Source organism: Phyllobates terribilis, unplaced genomic scaffold, assembly GCF_046119375.1.
Source record: "Phyllobates terribilis strain yellow unplaced genomic scaffold, ASM4611937v1 Scaffold_13__5_contigs__length_258822181, whole genome shotgun sequence".
NCBI lineage: Eukaryota > Metazoa > Chordata > Amphibia > Anura > Dendrobatidae > Phyllobates > Phyllobates terribilis.
The window spans coordinates 193,859,714-193,870,528 of NW_027362773.1; the positions used below are offsets into that span (position 1 = coordinate 193,859,714).

The following is a 10,815-nucleotide window of genomic DNA, read 5'->3' on the forward strand; positions in this document are numbered from 1 at the left end:
TGCCTAGCTCCACCTTCCCTATTTATATCCCTAACGGGCTCCCTCTGGTGGTCTGAGGTGGAAGGTGGAGGTGTGTGTGTGTGCTGTGGGGGCCTCTTGTGGAGGAATCCGTTAATGCACCCCTCTAGGATCTGTGGCTCCAAGCGCAGCTGGGCGCCACACTGGCGTCGGCGGGCCCCTGCGACCGTGGTTGTTACACCCCTGTCTCAGCCCCTACATCATGGTGGCCTCAGATTACATTTAAAAAAACTGGTGACATATTCCCTTTAATACACTTATTCTGTGGTGGGGGGGGGGGTGTATACTGTAATTGGTGAAAATACATCTTTGGGAAACTTTTGTTCCTAGAGGTATAGCTTTTTACTAACCCCAAAATCTTCTATGTCCCTGTATAGAATACCTTACTTTTAAAACACAGCAGTCTAATTTGTGGAGCCATGAGCCATCCCAACTCAACAAGAAACACCTTAAGGCCATGGCCCCATTATCAGTATTCGGTCGGTATTTTTTCTCCGGAGTGGGAACTAAAACCAGGAGTGGGTGATAAATACAGAATTTGTGACTTGATTCTGTTATACCTTTTCTCTGATTGTTCCTCACCTGGTTTTGGCTCCCACTCCTGAGAAAAAATACTGACCAAATACTGATAGTGAGGCCGTGGCCTAAAAGTAAAAGTTGAAGTATGGGAGATCTAGCCAAGCTATTTTTTCGTCTTGCGCAAGGAGCCTGGTGTTTTCTTCTCTTTTTGTATAATCTGAAACTCTGGTTTCACAGCAGGAACATATTATTTGTACTGTCCTTGAGTATATTTTTACAGAAAAGAGTCATCAGATCATCTCATTTTTCTAGGGTAAACACATACAAAGTGGCTACTGATTCTTCATAATGCAATCCCATTTACAAACATTGTCACCTGACGCTGAACTCTCTCCAATTTCATTATGCTTTTTTCCAAAATTACATTCAAGGTGATTTCGTTCACAGATGTGTGAGGTGCCAATATGATGCCATCTGCGAATGCCAAAGAAAGCCACCTGGCTTGCTAGTGCTACAGCAGACCACACATTGGCAAATGACTGGCCAGTAATAGACATATTGGGTCTCATCCATCAATCTTCAGTCAAAACATGGAAAAAATACATGGAGCTGATACAAGACCCATGGATGGAGATGACCACTGCATTTTTAATATTGACTCTATATAGGTAGACATTACACTGAGAATATGGCTTAGGAAGGTCATCAGCTAAAAACATTGAGGGAAGTAAGTGTTGGACATTGCTTCAGAAGGATATCTGTTTGGTATTCCTCAGGGAAGAAGGTAAATCAATACTGTTTAGGGATGTAGCCAGGAATGAGGCAATTGATATTGGTTAAGGTCATATGTGGGACAAGGTAATTTGGTTTTCTAAGTGGAATTTGGTTCTTCGATATTTGTGCTTACTTACAACTGATCTGAAACGAGTTCCTAATGGAGTGAAATACTTGACCTTTACTAACCCAATGGATAAAAATGAAGCCCATCCATTTCTCACTATCCAATACGAGAGCACCCTGTATATGCTGAAAGTAGGAAAGTGTCCTTTGACCAAGGATCCACCTTCATAGTATCCTTTATTTGGTATCTTGAAGGAAAGGTCTCATGTTGGCGTTTAGCTGGAAACTATTGAGTCGATGGTCAATGTCATCCAATTGTATAGTTTCCAGCATTTGGTGACAGTCGCAAGATACCAAGGATCCTCTTGTTGGACCACCTATAGGCATGAGTTCTACATCTGTTGATTCAGTAGACTGAAGCACACTTCTTGTGACCCAGTGAACTGAACAAATGGACCAAAATTGTATCAAAGATAGTCTAGAATCATCATAGCAAATCGTTGACTGTCTCGAGCCACAAATCTTGGGATGTCTAGAGCCAAGAGAAAAGGTAGGGCAGGACATATCTGTATATGCCTGTACTCTCTCAAAATGCAACATATTGGTATGACTCTTCATATAGTCCTAAGTAGAGCTGTCCAAGGCTGAATATAGAAGATAAGACAGTTAAACCTGTTCAACCTTTGTCCGATAATCATTGGAGGAAACCAACACACTCTGGTTCTCGTCTCGTTCTTTTCAATGTTGAATTAAGATAAATTCAACGAAAATAACACACATATCTTATTAAAAATGGCTGTATGACTGGGCATCTTAGTCGAATGTTTTCAAAGTGTTCATATCTCATTTAAACTTCTGTGTCCATGTTCTCCCTTAGTTCTTCCATGGCCACAAATGGAATGGCAGGGCACATGTTTGACTTGGCCCAACATTTGACTCCTTTTGGCTTCAGTTTGCATCTAGTGGAGAATCAAGGTAGAACTTGGGACATAAGTTGCCTATTCTGCTGATCGTTGAGGGTTTTAGCACATGAACAATCATAATATATGATATCAGCAATTTTGCTTTCAAAAACTAAATTTCTTTTTTTCCCTCCATTTGCAGGTGAAGTAAAGTTGGTGAGCATCATTGAGCTTGCCCATTCTGCTACTCCAGTGACTTCAGACCCTCTTCATTTTAGACTTTCTCGCAGAGGACTGCTGTTAATCTACTTTCCAGTGGACATGCAGAATCATGAACCTCATCATTGTAAATACCATTGACACTGGTGGGACTTTTGGTTGCATGCTTTTCTTAGGATCTTTATAATGCTTTCTAATGACGACCACCCTATGTATGAAGTGCTTCTGGTCAATCATTACTCTCGATATGCAACAGATTCGGTAAAGGAGCCACCCGTCCTTCACCTTTCAGGCCAATGACTATTCCAGTGGATTCTGTCTTGAGAATAGATAGAACCGCACTACGTTGTTCCAAAATGTCCTCAGGTGACCATGTGGCGTAAGCTTAACATGACGTAAACTCAAAGCTTCTGACTGTAGGATATTTCCATATACACAACTAACCCTCAGGATCTTTTCTTTACATTGCTGGTACCTCCTTCTGTCTACAATTCACAACCACTCCCAGGATTTCCACCCGAAACTTGGAAAAATCATCTTCCCAACGAACTCCTACTATTCATCTTTTATACTTTTCCAATGGATCAAAAAAAGACGATGGTTGATGAATGACGGCGAAATGTTACAGTGACTACGCTCAACGGTGAAAAGCAATGAAGCATTCTTTGTATATACTTCTGTACAAATTATCATTGTATATAAATGTAAAAGTAAACAGCTTCCCTGCTGGGGGAGATTGAAAGTGTAATGAAGCCCCCCAGGGCAAGGAAGAGGGGGCCACGCATGGTGCATACATCTGTGCTGGTCCTAACGTATCCATCTGTGATGATAGGGGAAATCCTTATACAGTTTAATGTATAGAACTCAGCTCTCACCAGCATTTCATTGACTTCCATTGAACATTAATGTATAAAATGATATAATTTAGTATAGTTTCTTTAACCGATACCCTATCCACCATGTACATTAGATGCACAAGAACATGTATACACTTCGTGCTGCCATAGTCTATTGCCCCAGATTAGTAACCTGCATGTTTATTCTACTTGGGCCAATACCCTACCCCATGTTTTTGATTGGGTAAATATGGCTGGTAGACCTAAAAAAAATGAATACGGGGAAAGGTTCGGCTGCCCCCAAAAACAGTGCAGCCCCTAGGCATGTGCCTCCATAGGATTATATGATAGATTCAGCCCTGTAGGGGCAAAATATTTAGTCTATTATTAGAGTATTACATCAGGTAACACATGTCAGTACCACCGTTCCATTGTCCCATTGAGAAATCGATAGCAAGGAGGAGGCAGATATGAAATTCGGTGTTGCAAAAAAAGGCGTTGTAACCGATATGAACCCAATCCTAAACTCTGGTTACCCTCTGGTTACAAGTGCTCTGGTTTCATATTTGTCCTCTGATCTAAGATATAAGAATAAGTATTTTGTCTGTCTTTACTTTATTAGTCTTACTTTCTTATTAATTTCCGTTAGACGCCAGTTGGACAGAAACAATCAATAAAAACACTTAAAAAGACTAATGTGATATTGAATTGACTCTTACAGGAAAAAAATATGTAGGTGTAAATGGCGCAATGTAGCATAGGCTATAATTCTAGAAATATGGAGTTACCCGGAGGCTTACATTTAATGAATGGGGGTTGTTTCGGCATCAGTTGGATTTGCCAGTAGTGTCCAATCAGTTGGGGCAAGAATGAACTGTTTAGTGCACCTTCCAACCATCTATCTTCTCACTTCTTCAGAGAGCTGGCCCTCTAAAGCCACCCATACATGTTAGACTAATTTTGGCCGAACCCTTGGTCAACGGTCTAAAGTGTGCACTATGGGTGCACTCTGTGCATGGTGTGAAGAGTCATTTTATACTCACTGAGTCTTTAAACATTGATGATCTATCCTTAATAGGTCATCAATGTCTGATCTGTGGTGGTCTTACACCTGGCGCCCCCCGCCGAACTGCTGTTCTTGGTGCCAGCAGCGGCCGGAAGTGCTCAGTTATGGAGTTGTTTCTTCTACTTACAGTGGCCACTTCTGGGTACTACACATCTGCCCCTTATAAGATATGAAGGCTAAGGATAGGTCATCAATGCTAAAGTAGTGGACAACCTCTTTAAACAGAATCTGTCATCAGTTTTGACCCTCCAGGGATGAATAGAAGACCTGGAGACCTGCCTAAAGATACTCATGTGCAGAGATTTAATCTCAGCATCATTTTTAAAATGAGGTTTTATTCTGGTACCAACCTCTCCCACAAGTTTTCTAAAGGCAGCCCATAACTTTTAAGTGCCCTCTGAGCACTCTACAAGACCCCCTCTCCTTTGCTTTTGAGTGAAAGCTTGTAAAGGCCAACGAGGAGACTTCTACAGTCATCCATCAAGAACAAAGGGGAGGTGTGGTGGAGCGTTCACTCCAGAGACCAGACAGCTCATCAGAGATACAGACCGGTAGCGGAAAGTGTCAGAATAAAACTTCATTTCAAGAGTCATGATGTGACTAAATTGCTCCACACTGGTACATTCAGGCAAGTCTCCAAGTCAATCCCTGCCAAAACCGCTGACATTTTTTGTTTTCTATACAGATATCATCTGTTTGGCCAAGTTACTAAACCATAAAATACAATTGATTAAAGAGCAACTAAACTTTTATTTTTTTTATAATGCTCAACATGGAAAGTTAGGAAACTTTGCAAATCACTTTATTAGGGGATTTGTCTTCATCCCTGTAAAAAAACAAATCCTGGCTTTTCCCTATTCTATTTTCCTGTCTTTAGCTATATTGATATCACTTCGTGCTCATTTGGAGTACAGATGATGGCAGTGATGGATCAACTCCTGTCTCCTCCTCTGAGTGTTCTCAGCTCCTGTGTCATCCTCTGAATGTTCTCAGCTCCTGTCTCCTTCTCTGAATGTTCTCAGCTCCTGACTCCTCCTCTGAATGTTCTCAGCTCGTGTCTCCTCCTCTGCATGTTCTCAGCTCCTGTCTCCTCCTCTGAATGTTCTCAGCTCCTGTCTCCTCCTCTGAATGTTCTCAGTTCCTGTCTCCTCCTCTGAGTGTTCTCAGCTCCTGTCTCCTCCTCTGAATGTTCTCAGCTCCTGTCTCCTCTTCTGAATGTTCTCAGCTCCTGTCTCTTCCTCTGAGTGTTCTCAGCTTCTGTCTCCTCCTCTGAATGTTCTCAGCTCCTGTCTCCTCCTCTTAATGGTGTGCTTATCAGAACAATCTCCTGCAGCAACTTATCCCCAGAGTTAGGGCAGGTGGAAAAGAACATATGTTCTCAATCCCAGAAAATCAGTCTGATTATGCTAATCACACTCTGATCAGACTCTGATCAGAGTTTGATCAGAGTGTGATCCGATTTTCTTGGATGAGGAGAGAAGAAAAAGTTTCTCCATCTTCTGCATTCAGTCTGTCTATGAAAATGGGATGTCATCCAAATGTGGTCCGATGTTCTCCATGGACCCATAGAAATGAATGGGTGAATTCCATCTGATTATCGGATGCAACTCATGCATGCTGCAATTTTTTCGTAGATCTACTCATTCCATTTGCAATTTGTTTTTTACAGAAATTAAGACAATTCCCTTAATAAATCGATTTGCAAAGTTTTATAACTTTCCATGCTGGACAAAACTATGAAAAAAAAAAGAAAAACTCTCCTAAATTCACCAAAATAAAATCTCAAGCCTGGTAAAAGTGAATTGCCTAATGTATCCTAATGGCCTGGAAAAATTCTAGGGAAGAATAGATCGATGTCCCCTTTAAGATATTGACAATGCAAAAATCTCGGAATTTCACATTAGATTGTTATGTCTTACATCACGGGATTCTGGAGGAACGAGTGAGAACAGTGCCTGACGCAGCGTGTACTGGACGTCCCAATGTTTTCCTATGTCCCTGGCATGAAGTTAAATTGTACGATCCAATAGATTGGAACGCTGTGTGTAATAAATTCTGAGCATGTCATGTCGCTTTAAAATATATGCAATGTATAAAAATCAAGGAGCATAACGTAGAACTGAAAGCTATACTTATAATATATGTTCCTATATGTACCGAGTCATTAGAACCTCTAATACTATTGAGTAGAAGGTACCCTAAAAGCATTAGGAGGTGCATAAACCATTCATACCTCTGCGTTACATAGAAAAGTGCAATATTTTCATAGGAACACGCACGATCTAACCTCATGACAACTGGGTGTGGAGCACCAAATGTCGTCATTTTGTGCCAGGGTTAAATTTACTAAGTGTAAAAAAAAAAATATGACGGTAAATTATTAAAATTGGAAAAAAAATAGTTTCTGCCACCACTATTCAATGGAACGTGACAGGGAAGGAATGTAAGAATTTTTGGATTTTATCCAAAATTAAAGGAAAACTACAGGCAAAAAAAATGAGAATACATAAATGAAATGTACACTTAGTGCTGACTAAACTTTTCCCGTGTATCAGACATCTGCCAGGAAACCTTTAATTGCTCCTTCTGTCGCTTTCGATTATTGCTTCCATCATTTTACCTTTTTTTAGTCCTGCTCGATGGATGAGGCGTAGAAGTGTAGATTGAAGCTCCTGGTGGTCCTTTGCTGACATCCCCTACCCTCTGACGCCCGCCATAATTTTCTGTGTATAGAATATGTATCCGGGCTCCTAAAAAGATTAACGGAAGTCTCTAAGTTATCCTCATGTTTATGACCATCTTAAAGAGATTCTATCAGCAGGTTTTTGCTATATAATCTAAAAGCTGAATGGTGTAGGAGCTGAGACCCTGATTCCAGTGATGTATCACATACTTGGCTGCTTGGTGAAGTTTTGATAGAATCCCTACTGTATATATAACAGTGGTCAGAATGGTGAGATGTGTAGAACTACACCCACCCCCCTGATTGGTAGCTTCCTGTGTACACTATACACATTTTCCAATCAGTGGTTGGGGGTGGAGTTACACAGATTAGCTAGACTGCCTGGCTTGTGACGCCTAGTCCTGCAGTCATAATCTCCTGCTGATAAAACACTGATTGTAATAAAACTACAACACACATCACTAGAATCAGGATTTCTGCCCCTACATTATAGTGCTCTCAGTTACATTGCAAAAACTTGCTGACAGATTCCCTTTAAAGGAGTTCTCTACCTGATATTATGTGTTTTCTCTTAAAAATAATGTGAGACAGTGAAATCTGTTGTTCTTTGCTAGAGATGATCAAATTGATTTGTAACTAATCAAATTCAGTACAAATTTCCCTAAAATTTAATTTGATTTGCAAGAATCCAGTTTAATAGTGGCCAATCACCATTTTGCTCAATTCTTTTGAGGCCCGGTAAAAAGCTTAGCTCACCCCCCACCTTCTCAGTTACCACAGCTCCCTGATGGTCCTTCACTCAATCCCTCTGGTCTTTCGGTTGGTCTTCAGCTTTTGGCACTAAGTAGTCCTCTTCGGTTATTTTGGGCATGGCGCATGTTATTGACATCAGTCCCAAATGACTACATGAAGCCTAGTCGAAGCTGGAAGACCTTTCCAAAGGGAGTGAGTGGAGGAGCTTCTTCGGCAGGACAGATGAGTGTCCTCTTTTTTATATTTTAAACCCTGTCCTCCATTTATTACACTTTTTGATCTGTAGAGATCTCAGAGGATAATAAACATCTTTTTTGGGGTACATTCAATTCTGACCAAACTTTAATTGGTCTGAATCTAATCTGCTGACCAAAAGAAATTTCGAGACACTTTCTCATCGATGTTGATGGCCTATTGCTCAAGGTATAATCCTACAGGTCGGACCATCATTAATCTTGGCTATATAACCAGTTGAGCCTAGAACAAGCCTCCTTGATCTTTCTCTGCCCAATGGCACTTTCCCTAAAAGTTGAAAAGACAGACAAACTGGTCAATCAAGGTTCCCTTCAATTTGATCAGGGCAAGAATACTGCTGCGCCAAAAGTGATGGATCGGCTATCCAAGGTTTTGTGAACAGGACTTAAATCAAATAGTGGTAACAAACCTTATTGATCTCTGTTAGTCTCTCTGCTCCACACCACTTAAAATGGTCAAATTGGTGGTTTGATGTTTATGACCAAACTTCATAATCTCCATTAATTAATGAAAATGTATCCAACTTTATGGCAAAGTAGGGAGACCATTCCGTCAAGACTCAATAAGTCAACTCCTTTCGCAAGCTAGTCTTCCAGTCCAACAAGATCTGTACAATTTGGCCCCAATTTTTCATGGGTCATTGGAATGAATCCAGATTGTCATGTGAATGTCCAGAAGTTATGTGTTTCCAACTTCTTCTTTTACAGACCTCTCTTGCAGGAGATATTTTACGAGACACGAGTGGAGCATCTTTTTTTTGCCCCTGATCGACCTCTCACGTCTTCCTTATTATAAGATATCACTGACCGGCTATGTTTGTGTAATATATTATTTATTAATGGATACAATGATCTCTGTGTCTGGCACAAGGAAATGGATTATGCTTATGTTACCATGAGTTAAAATATAATTACTAATTTATCATTTATTTATTAAATTTTGTCTAGCAAAGTTCCACTTGCTCCATAAATACGTTTATTAATATCACTTGTCTTGTCTCTGTTTTTCTCCGGTCTTCTTTTACATGATTATTTTCCTACTTGTGTCCTGGGAAACACTGATTTATTCTTCTGTCCCTAGACCTAAAAATTCTTCTTGGCTTCTAAGAACATTCAGAAACATAAGTGACCACTAAATTAAAGACAATCTTCTCCAACGACCCAAGTAGATTCTATGAGTCATTTTTTATACTCTGTCAATCATAGATGAGCAACCTGTGGTTATAATTAATTTGGACCCCCATAATGTGATTTAGAGGTCCCCAAAATGTCACCCAGTACATTCTATGGAGAACCACATGCTATGTCATCCTTTAAAATTACCATAAAGGCTCCTCTGCCAAATAAGAAGACAACCAGTGTTGTAAATGGCACATGTGAAGTGGGGGCTTCTTGCACAGATTGTGACCCAGGAGCCTGAAGTTGTGTCTCTGGACCCCAAGGTAAAATCTGTAAGAAGCCACCACTTTCCATATGCCTTGAGACAACATATGGGTAAGACGGGTAAGACAAAGGAGCCTTTAGACCCTTAAGACGACAGATAGGTAGCACATGGGTAAGATGGGTAAGACAGATGGGTCTTTAGGCCCTTGCGACAACAGATGGGTAACACATGGGTAAGATGGGTAAGACACAGGAGCCTTTAGGCCCTTGAGACGACAGATAGGTAACACATGGGTAAGATGGGTAAGACAGATGGGTCTTTAGGCCCTTGCGACAACAGATGGGTAACACATGGATAAGATGGGTAAGACAGAGGGGTCTTTAAGCCCTTGAGACTACAGATGGGTAACACATGGGTAAAATGGGTAAGACACAGGAGCCTTTAGGCCCTTGAAACGACAGATAGGTAATACATGGGTAAAATGGGTAAGACAGATGTGTCTTTAGGCCCTTGTGACAACAGATATGTAACACATGGGTAAGATGGGTAAGACAGAGTGGCTTTTAGGCCCTTGAGACAACAGATGGGTAACACATGGGTAAGATGGGTAAGACACAGGAGCCTTTAGGCCCTTGAGACGACAGATAGGTCACACATGGGTAAGATAGGTAAGACAGAGGGGTCTTTAGGCCCTTAAGACAACAGATGGGTAACACATGGATAAGATGGGTAAGACAGATGGGTCTTTAGGCCCTTGCGACAACAGATGTGTAACACATGGATAAGATGGGTAAGACAGAGGGGTCTTAAGGCCCCTGAGACAACATATGGGTAACACATGGGTAAGATGGGTAAGACACAGGAGCCTTTAGGCCCTTGAGACAACAGATAGATAACACATGGGTAAAATGGGTAAGACAGAGGGGCCTTTAGGCCCTTAAGACAGTAGATGGGTAAAACTGCTACCTCGACAGCCCCCTATAACTACAGTCCTGGACTGCCCGCTAGAGTGGTGCAAAATTACTTGTAGGACCCGATTCATCGGTCACTGCACTAATTTGTGGTCGCTGGACAGGAGCCTTGAGAACTGTCTCTTACTTGACGGCATCCCACCTCTTCTTATGATTAGACATGTGCGTCATGCCGCCATGATGACATTGTGCCAGGCTGCCTAATTAAAAGAGGAGTCGGGGATGGCTTTAGGAAGGAGGTGAATCCATTCACAAAAACTCATGCATGTGATTTTCCTTTTGCTCGAACTTTTAACAAATATTTGTGTCATTAAAGTACATGCACACTGTTTACACTGAGCATGCGTGTCACGCTGGTGGGTGTGGACCC

The 10,815-nt window shown here is 41.2% G+C and overlaps 1 protein-coding gene across 1 annotated transcript in view; it reads left to right on the plus strand.

Annotated features, from left to right (window-relative positions):
* The window catches only part of MAF (MAF bZIP transcription factor), an 86,422-nt gene extending 77,347 nt beyond the window's left edge, over positions 1-9,075 (plus strand). The window contains exon 3 of the mRNA XM_073659140.1: positions 2,482-9,075. The gene's annotated coding sequence lies outside the window, so the exon portion shown is untranslated. The remainder of the gene's footprint in view (positions 1-2,481) is intronic.
* The last annotated feature ends 1,740 nt before the right edge of the window (positions 9,076-10,815 follow it).